The sequence below is a fragment of the Orycteropus afer genome, unplaced genomic scaffold (genome assembly GCF_000298275.1).
Source record: "Orycteropus afer afer isolate SDZICR_OR568_19922 unplaced genomic scaffold, OryAfe1.0 scaffold00376, whole genome shotgun sequence".
Lineage (NCBI taxonomy): Eukaryota > Metazoa > Chordata > Mammalia > Tubulidentata > Orycteropodidae > Orycteropus > Orycteropus afer.
Window position 1 is genome coordinate 2,541,513 of NW_006921963.1, and position 10,246 is coordinate 2,551,758.

A 10,246-nucleotide genomic window follows, 5' to 3' on the forward strand; every position below is an offset into this window, starting at 1 on the left:
TGGTGTAGTAATGCAATGGCAATCTGCTCTGGTGCCCGAGGCTCTTACCATTACAAGGAAGCTATGAACACTACTTTCTTAGGAGGTGAGGCCAGCCCCACTTGAATTTCTCTTGGATCCCTCTGGTCCACCATGATTCATAAATACTTAGACTTTTTAATTTTCCTCAAATGAATCATTAGACGTTAAAAACAGAACAACAGAATCACAAGGGCCACATGCTTTTCAGTGTAAAGCATTCTCCTTCACTAGGGTGCTGTCACAGTGCAGAACTGACTGCCTGAATATGCTCAGGAGATTAGTCAATATTGTCTGTATTTGGTTATGGAAAAGGCTCTCCTTTTTTTTTTTTTTTTTTAAATCCAAAGTGCATAGTGAGAACAAATCAAAGCATTTTTTCTTCCAACATCAGTTTCATCTCAGCATCCTCCTGCTAGAGGACTGCTCAGATGCCTTGTCTTTGTTCATCCCACCCTCCAAAAATAAAAATAAAAATAAAATAAAAAATAAAAAGAGAGTCAAGCGATTTAGACATTCATCAGCCTGGTAAACAAACTTTGCCAGCAAATAGAAGTCCTACTATTGTAAAGAAAATTGATAAGACAAAAAGTACATATGATGACCCAACTACTGTGTTGTTGGGTAATTTATAAGGTTGACCTCCGACTTCATTGATGTAAAATCCTATTGGAAATATTAGGGCAGCCATACAGAAAAGGATCACTGTAAAACAAACCAAAACACAACATTAGTAACATGGTTTGGTGATTAAGAAAACAATGAAAATTTGGCTTAAAGGAAGTTTATAAGAAGGGGTTGTGGACTGATAATATGGTCAAACCTGTTAAAGCATGGGTCACTTGTCAAAAGATTTACATATATTATAGGTCACATTATATCCTCAGAAGCCTAATAATTAAATATAGTAAAGCTGAGTTAGCCTTTTATGGAAGTGTTAGAACGATTTTGAACACCAGCATTAAGAAGGGGCCTCACCAAACATCTCAGTACTCACATACACTATTTTTGACCACTTAAGAAGAGTGGCTAAGGAGTGCTGGTGGCGTAGCGGGTAAGGCATTGGGCTACTAACCAGAAGGTTGCTGGTTCAAACTCACCAGCTGCTCCAGAGGAGGAAGATGAGGCAATCTACTTCTGTAAAGATTTATAGCTTTGGAGATCCAATGGGGGTCGCTATGAGTTGGAATCAACTCAACAGCAGTGGGTTTGGTTTTTTGTTTTAAGAAGAGTGGCTAGAGTCAGAAGGGGATAAGTTCAGCTTTACTGCTCACTTAAGCAATCTTAAGCAAGCCTCTGATTTCCTTCTGAAAATGGGGAAAATATTAGAAGGATAAACAAAATGTCAAGTCCCTGGCTCCAAGTCAACAGTATGCTGAATAAATGTTTCCTATTATTAGAGGAGTTCTGTTGGTGCAGTGGTTAAGGCATTTGGCTGCTAAACAAAAAGATCAGCAGTTTGAACCCACCAGTTGCTCCACAGGAGAAAGATGAGGCAGTCTGCTTCGTAAAGATCGACAGCCTTGTAAACTCTACAGGGTGCTTAAACTCTACCCTATAGGTTCGCTATGAGTTGGAATCCACTCAAAGGCAGTGGGTTTGGTTTTTGGTTTGATTATTATCATCACTGTCATTATTCTGCCAGATTTTCTCTTCTCAGAAGGAACTAGAGAAGAGGTACAAGTGCTATTTATCTCATTCTGATTTAAAATCAGTTAGTGGACCTCTGGAATGATCAGCAAATTGTCAGAGTACTTATCTCTCACCATGGACAATGTTCTAAAAAAATTACATCTCAGTCAAGTTTCTAAAGACACAGGTTAAAGAGGGGGAAGGTGAGGAAATATTTTTAAAAAAAATTTTTTTTTTAGTTTTGCATACACACACACACTGAAATACATTATTTGCTAAAATGCTTCCAGAAATGGAAGGAAGGTTGGGCAATCTACTTCCATAGTGATACTGCCTTGGAAACACAAGGAAGGGTCACTATGAGTCGGGGTCGACTCGACGGCACATAACAACAACAGCTTCTAGAAAGACAGCAGAAAATGCTGAGTGTTGGTAGAAATAATTTCAAAGTACAATGTTTTAGCAAACAGTGTGCTCCTTTGTTCTTAGTGAACAAAAATTACCTAGAGATAACTGGCTTTTCCAAGAAAATATTTAATGCTTTTTGAAAGCATATTGGGCAAATGTTTACAGTTCTTCAAATGTCTTTGAAGGTAGAAACATTTCTTCAGTAAAATGTGAAGTAAAACAGAGATTACCACAGTCACTGTGTATGAAAAGTTGAAATTGTCCACTATTATCTGAATGAGAAACTTTTTCAAGTTAAACTTATTCCCAGGAATACTGACAGAGACCCAGACAAATGTATCAGCTGACATTTTTCTCTGGTGTTAATTAATCAACAAAATTTAATACAAGAACCCTTAAAAAGGCCAGTTAGGAATCCTTTCTAGAAGTGATAGCACCCGCAATGTATTAAAAAGTATATTTCAAAAAATAATACAGTATCTTAATAAAAACACTGGTACTCTTGTTTGTACCCTTTAGCAAATTATTTTATATTACACAAGCACAGACTCTTTCATTTGGGGCAAACCACCACACAAAATAATATTTCATAAGTGAACTTGGATTGTTCCAGACACCTGCTATAGAGCAAATGCAAACTTTAGGCATTAAGTTTGTGAACGTTTGGCCTTTTTGCTGTAGAGTGAACAATAAAGAACTTCATTAGTGCTGCCAATGTCCACTTAGTGTTATTTGTCATCAGCTTCTAATGGAGCTTCTGGCTTCATGTGGTCTGATTAGTAAAATGAAACCACCAAGTACGAAGCTATACAGAAATTAAAAAACAAAACAAAACAAAAAACAACAACCCAATAGGGCAAGGTTATTGTTGTAAAATATAATTTTTTTCTTTGTTGACTATTCTAATTTCAAGGAACACTAGAATAATGCAGTACAAAAGTGCTTTGGAGATACGCAGATATTAAAGCTGTTCATTCTGTCAATGAATGTGTATTATTCCTGTCCCTCCCTGTTTTGCACTGTAACATAAAAATATGCTCTTTAGAATGGTATAACCATTTAGCGACTACATTTAAAGTAGAACTGAATATTTATCATGCACTAAGTATTTTTCAATTTGGTTAGGAAAAGCTGAATCACATCTTAAGGAAGCAATGAACTCTTATTTAATCTAACCTTGGTTTTTAATTAAAAAAATTAGGCAGATTTAATGTAGGTACATGAGTTTTTCTTTTAAGCTACAGAGAAATGTGAAGTTACTTTAGATCTTAAAATATTAATAATGCTAACGATATCTCTCTCATCCTTTCCTTTGGACCCTAAGTAAGTTTATAAAGACACAACTTCATTCCCTTCATGGCACAGATTTCTTGGTGATAAAGTCAGAAATCAGATGCACTGGTGGACGAGGATGTAACTCAGGGTGGCCAAGAAAGGGCAAGGGTCAGACTTGAAGAGAACTCTGTTTCTTTGAGCCCTAGGCGAGCCCTACCGTGTGTGGTTCTCCTCTGAGAGCTATTTTCCCACTGTGTACACCCACCAGAAAAGACTACTAGAATATTTAACTAGAATAGAAATATTAATATAGGAAAAAAAAATCTGTTGACAAGTTGACTCTGACTCATAGCATCTCTATAGGGCAGAGAAGAACTGTCCCATAGGGTTTCCATGGCTGGAAATCCTTATGGAAGCAGAATGCCATGTCTTTCTCCCACGGAATGGGTGGTGGGTTCAAGCCACTGATTTTTTCAGTTGGCAGCAGAGCGCTGTAACCACTGTGCCACCAGCGTCTCAGAATAGAAATCTATATGCACTAAAGCACATTTTAATGGGCTGAATGGAAACCCGAGGGGAGCACAGTCACCTGCAGACTCCCACCCAGGCAACCAGCTCTGCTGACAGCAGGGCATCTAAGGGAGCTGGAAAAAGGAGGGCAGCTCCATGCTCTGTACTTGAAATTAACTCCAAGATAGCTGCTAAATTAAAAGATCAAGGAACAGAATAGTGCCATATACATTCATAGAATACACACACATATGCACTACACATGTATGTTTCTATACACAGAACACCTCTGGTAGCAAACCCCAGAAACTGGTCAACAATGGTTGCCTCAAGGAAAGGGTTATTACTGGATGGCTGGGTGATGGGCTACAGGTGAGACTTCCTTTTCATTTGGTTACTTTTTGATAAGTTTTAAATTACTTATCATATATATATATATTATCTTTATTTTAAATACATATATAAATATAAAACTAAAATATAAGAAAAGGAAAGAGACATTACATTTGGAGTAACTACACAAACACACTAGGGGCATTGGAAGGGCAATGGGAAAAAGAAGAGAACTCTGGTTTTCCCCTTTATCGCTTCACAAGAACCAATGGCTAATGTGAGCATCTCAGTGCTTTCTTTGACTCATACTATTCTGTTAAATCCCAATTTAGATCTTAGTATTCAGGATGTACGCATCCTCAAATTTCAACTAAATTGTTTCTTGTTGACTTTATTGTACTCCATGAAGAGTGAATTCTACCTGCGTAAAGTGACTGTTCTGTGATTAAGAGAGCGAGCAGACTCTCTCAAACTCCCTGGCAATCCCTTTAGTTTAGCAGCACTCTCTCTCTACAACGGCCTCTACACTCTTCTTTCCAGCGAAGAGCTGGCTCAGAGGTTGGCTTGACAGGAAAGATCACCAACCTGTTTCATGCTGATAAGAAAGGCAGAGAATTTTTTTTTGTTCTCAATTTTTAAATTAAGAAGGAAACAGAGACAAAAATATAAAAACCTAGCCAGAAACATAAACGTTAAGAGAAACAGTTTCAAAGAAAGATAGGAAGAAACAGAGCCTCAAGGGCCTTTAAGGATAAACTGAGTTTTAACATTAATCAGGATACACGAGACCATTCTTCACCTTCATGACACTGGTTCTAAATGAACATATCAAGTGAAAGTTAGCTGTGCTATAATATTCATTTAAAAAACAAACAAACTAATGCAAACCAGCCATGATTTAAGGCACTGACTGCACTAAATCCTCTGGTACTTTGCATGGTTGTTGTCCCCGCTTCTCCAGAGCAGGGCTTCCCGACAGAGTCCTACCACCACTACTGGACCACCAGGTCAGATAACTCTGTTGTGGAGGGCTGCCCTGTGCACTGAAGGGTCATCAGAAATGTCTCCAGACTTTGCCACAAGTTCCCTGGGAGGGCAAAACTGCCCTCTAAGAGAAAAAGAAGCAAGAAAGTAGAATGACAGAAATACTTTTTCTTGTGCACTTTGTTTCTCTGGTTTAATTTGAGATAAGCCTGTGGTGTGTTTTGAAATTGAACCAATTTTGCAAAGTATAAGAGCATGTTTAACATATATATAGCATATACCTTTGGCATAGCATAACAGAATAAGAAATATTGGTAAGAAATTATTAAATAACCAAATTATTGATTTTTCATGGTCACATAACAGGTCAGAGTAGAAACTCAAAAGCAATGATATTAAAAGTAAATCATCACCTTCATTAAATTTCTATTTTTGTTATCATTTCTTCTAGACTTATCTTTATTGGATAGAAGATACCAGTACCTACAGGCCAGTGGTAGTTTTAAGTCACAAACCTGGAACACTTATGTCACAATGTGAGCAAAAATGAAATTCAATAAAATAGTATTTCATACAAAGTGATTAAGGTTTTGGATGTCCTGGTCTCATATTGAGCATTCTGAAGAACTGGTTGGACAGTGTAAGTCTATTTCAAGGGCAGACACCATTTGCGCTCTCTGATGGTTACGGAGTCCTTATTACTGGTTCTTGATCATCTTCATACAGACACCAGTGTGCATGCCTTCTAGACAACCTTGGTAAGCACGGGTTACTTACTTCCAGTGAACGCTATCCATCGAGCATATTTTGTAGCTTCTCTTCGCCAGTGGGAAGCTACCAGCAAAGCACATGTGACAGTCAATGAAATGATTCCCATGATGATAAAAAATAGTGTGGTCACCCACTCCGGGGGGAGCCGGGGAGGAATGCACGTCCGGTCGCGTCCATGGATTGTTTGACACTGTCGCACAAGGCCCACAGTGAGTGCTCCTGGGGAGATGCAAAAGGTGGGAATACTTTAGTGGGTTTGGCATAACCAGGGGAATATACCCTACCACCACCTCAAATCTGATTTCTCTCTGCATGAGTCATTCAAGCATTTAATTCCACTGAGTCCCACTTTCACAGCATTCTGCTGTAGTTCACAGTGTAGTAACACATCACTCAACATACAGAGGGAACTAAAAACAAAAACCAAAACCCATAGGTCCCAAGAACAACTGCCTCCTTTGCTGTGAAACCCGAAGAACTGGATGGTGCCCAGCTATCATTACTGAACATTTTCACAGAGGAGCTATAAAACCATCCTGATCAAAAGGGAAAAATGCAGAACAAAATTTCAAATTCTCATAGAATCCTGACTTTATGGTGCCAAACTATTGCCCTGAGATAATCTTTAAACCTTAAACCAAAAATATGCCCTGAAGTAGTCATCTTCTAGTGACCCCATGTGACAGAGCAGAACTGCCCCACAGGGGCCTGAAGCGTTCTTAAAACCAAACAGCAGAGCAGCTAACCTAGTGAAGGACATCTGCCTGGAGCTTTATGCTCTTTTAGGAACTGTCTGTATGAGATCAAACTGACAACAGCAACCCAAAAGATTAGACAGGAAACTTAGGGGCAGTGAGCTTATGTTAATGGAGGAGGAACAATTCAGAAAGGAGGCTGAGAATGGCTGCATGACTCGGAGAACGTCATCAGTGGCACTGAGGTGTACACGTAGAAACCACTGAATTGGTGAATGATTTGCTGTGTAAGTTCTCAGCAACATCAACAACAAAGATATATTTTTTAAGAAACCAAAAACAGAAACAAAACAACTCACTAAGCCACAGTAAAAGGAGGTTTGGTTAGTCAATCATTAAAAAAACATTTTGTTCAGTGATTGTGTCAGGCACTGTTCCAGGCTCCCAGTAGTAACACTGAACAAGGTAGATGAGCCTCTTGCCCTCACTGAGCTTGTGTACTAGCAGAAAACCTTGGAACTTTTCTAGTTCTAAATCCATGCCTCATTGCATATTACCTTATTTTGGCTGTGGAGAAAAACAGTTTTCAGGAAAAGTCACAATTGAAGACAAACTTGAAATATGCCTAACTATAATATATAAATTATACAATCAACTAAACACCAGAAGGACTATATTTTATTAAAGTTAAAATGCTTAAGAATACTGTAAGTATTTTTCCATTAAATTCAAGAAAATATGTTGGAAAAACTACTGTGTCTCCCTTCCCCACATGTGGAAAATTCAATTATTTTTGTACAGTCTAGAAGTGTATCTTGCCAAGTCATTACTAGCGTGTTCAGCAGAAAAGCACAAGGCACTAAGCGTAATTTAAAAACTGTTCTCCTCCAACGGTTGTCTCCTCCCATAGTCGTAGGGGACATGAAGCTCAATAGGTATAACACACTACACAAAAACACTGTTCAATGTCCTACTTCGGAGAGTAGTGACTGGGATCCTAAGAGTTTGCAAGTGGCCATTTAGATGCAGTGATGGCTTTATCCTCATCCAGAGCAAAGAAGAATGAAGAAAACCAAAGACACATGGAAACAATCATTCCAAGGGACTGGTACTCCATGTGATCCTCAGCCTGAATGACCATGAGACCAGAAGAACCAGATGGTGGCTACTACTGTCAACCACTCAGAGAAGGATAAGTGCTGGAGATCCTGGATAGAGTGAAAACAATGTGGAACAAAACTCAAAATGGTAAGAAAAAGACCAGGTTTGCTGGTCTCATAGAGTCTGGTGAGACCCCTGAGACGATGGCCCCTAATTATCCTTTAGGTCTGGAATTGAACTCACTCCTATGGCTTCCAGCCAAACAGACAGGCATATGGGGTAAGCATTTACATCATGTAGATACACACCTCGGAGCAATCAATCATGGGAGAACAGAAGGGCAGTGTTTGCCCAGGGAGACAGTTTGGGGGGCAGGAGTGCATGGGAGAGGACACAGGGAAGAGGATAACTATGGGGAAGAAATGGGAAGAGAGCTGTTACATTGTGGGGAATTGTAGACAATGTTAAGCAACAAAATGTGTGTGAACTGCTATATGGAAAATGAATTTGCTCTGTAAACTCACCCAAATCACAATAAAAATTTAAAAAAATAAAAAGTGTCCATCCATTTAAATAAAAGGAAACAGATTTGTTATATATGAAGTGCTAATTTTCCATATGTTTTCATGTCATACCCAAGGACATCCTTTATCAATTTAGAGTAATTTATAGAAACTTAGATTAGGAAAGTTAAAAAGTAATTATGTTTTCCTTTTTTCCTACTAACAAGAATGATTAAAGTAGTGGCTGCTAACCAAAGGGTCAGAGGCTTAAACCCACCAGCTGCTCCACAGGAGAAAGATGAGGTGTCTGCTTCGTACAGATTTACAGCGTTGGAAACCCTATGGGGCAGCTCTATTTGTCCCTTAGGGTTGCTATGAGTTGGAATCAACTGGATAGCAATGGGTTTGTTTTTTAGTTTTGGTCTGAATGAAAACTGCTTTCCCCCCCTTGTAAGACCAACTGCAAATGGTAAAACAAGACAAAAAGTTACATAAAAAATTTCTGGAGCCAGCTTAAACTATAATAGATTTCTGTATTTTTTTGGGGGTCTTATTATTTTCTCAATTGGACATAAATTTAAAAAGAAAAAAGACATTAACCTCAGAACCATAGCACCTGAACACTTGCTTTCTTTGAGGACAGTTAATAAATTCCTAGAGGTGTTCTGGGAAACTGCCTTGGTGGAAGAAGCCAGCCCATGGCTGGGTATGTATGCATATATGTATGGGTGGGAACATTGGAAGGAGGATGCTTCCCAGTAACTTGGGTTTTACCACAGATTCATTTTTTAGAAATAATGCAATTAATTGGAAAAAAATGAAGTGATAAAACAGTCTGATCTCAAAATTGAGTTTTAATCGTGTTTTCTGCCCCCAACGAATGGCTGGGGACCACAAAAGCGGCAGCATCGAGGTAAGGGACGGGAGGCAGGCAGGCCCCAGCCCCCTAGAGCCAGGAAAGGGGAGGGAAGAGAGGTTTCCAACAGCTAAGGGAGACAACCTTATCGGTCAGTGTGTCATCCTGTATGGAGTGCATGTTGCTGTGAGGTTTGAGGCTATGCCACCAGTGTTTCAAAGGCCAGCAGGGTTGCACACGGTACACAGGTTTCAACGCAGCTTACAGACTGAGACAGTCTGTAAGAAGGAAGAGGCCATCCACTTCTCAAAAAATTGGCCAGGGAAACCTTATGAATAGCAGAGAAACACTGTCTGATACATTACTGGGCAACTTCATGAATAGCTTGGAAACAATGTCTGACACAGTGCAGGAAGACAAACCCCTTGGGTCGGAAGGCACTCAAAATAGGATTGGGAAAAAGCTGCCTCATCAGAGTAGAACCAACCTTAATGACATGGATAAAGTCAAGCTTTTGGGACCTCCATTTGCTGACATGGCATGACTCAAATTGAGGAGAAACAGCTGCAAACACCCGTTAATAATCAGAACATGGAATGTATGAAGTGTGAATCTAGGAAAATTGGAAGTTGTCAAAAATGAAATGGAACACATAGAGACTCATATCCTGGGCATTAGTGAGCTGAAATTGACTGGTTTTGGCCATTTTGAATCAGACGACCATATGATCTACTACGCCAGGAATGACAATTTGAAGAGGAATGGCATGGCATTCATCATCACAAGGGATGTTTCAAGATATGACTTGAAGTACAATGCCGTCAGTGATAGGATAATATCCATATGCCTACAAAGAAGACCCGTTAATACTACTATTATTCAAATTTATGCACCAACCACCAAAGCTAAAGATGAGGAAACTGAAGATTTTTATCAACTTGTGCAGTCTGAAATTGACCAAACATGCAGTAAAGATGTGTTGATTATCACTGGTGATTGGAATGCAAAAGTTGAAAACAAAGAAGAATCTCCAGTAGTGGGAAAATTTGGTCTTGGTGACAGAAATAATGCTGGAGATCGCATGACAGAATTTTGCAAGACCAATGACTTATTCATTGCAAATAACTTTTTTCAACAACACAAGTGGTGGCTATATACGC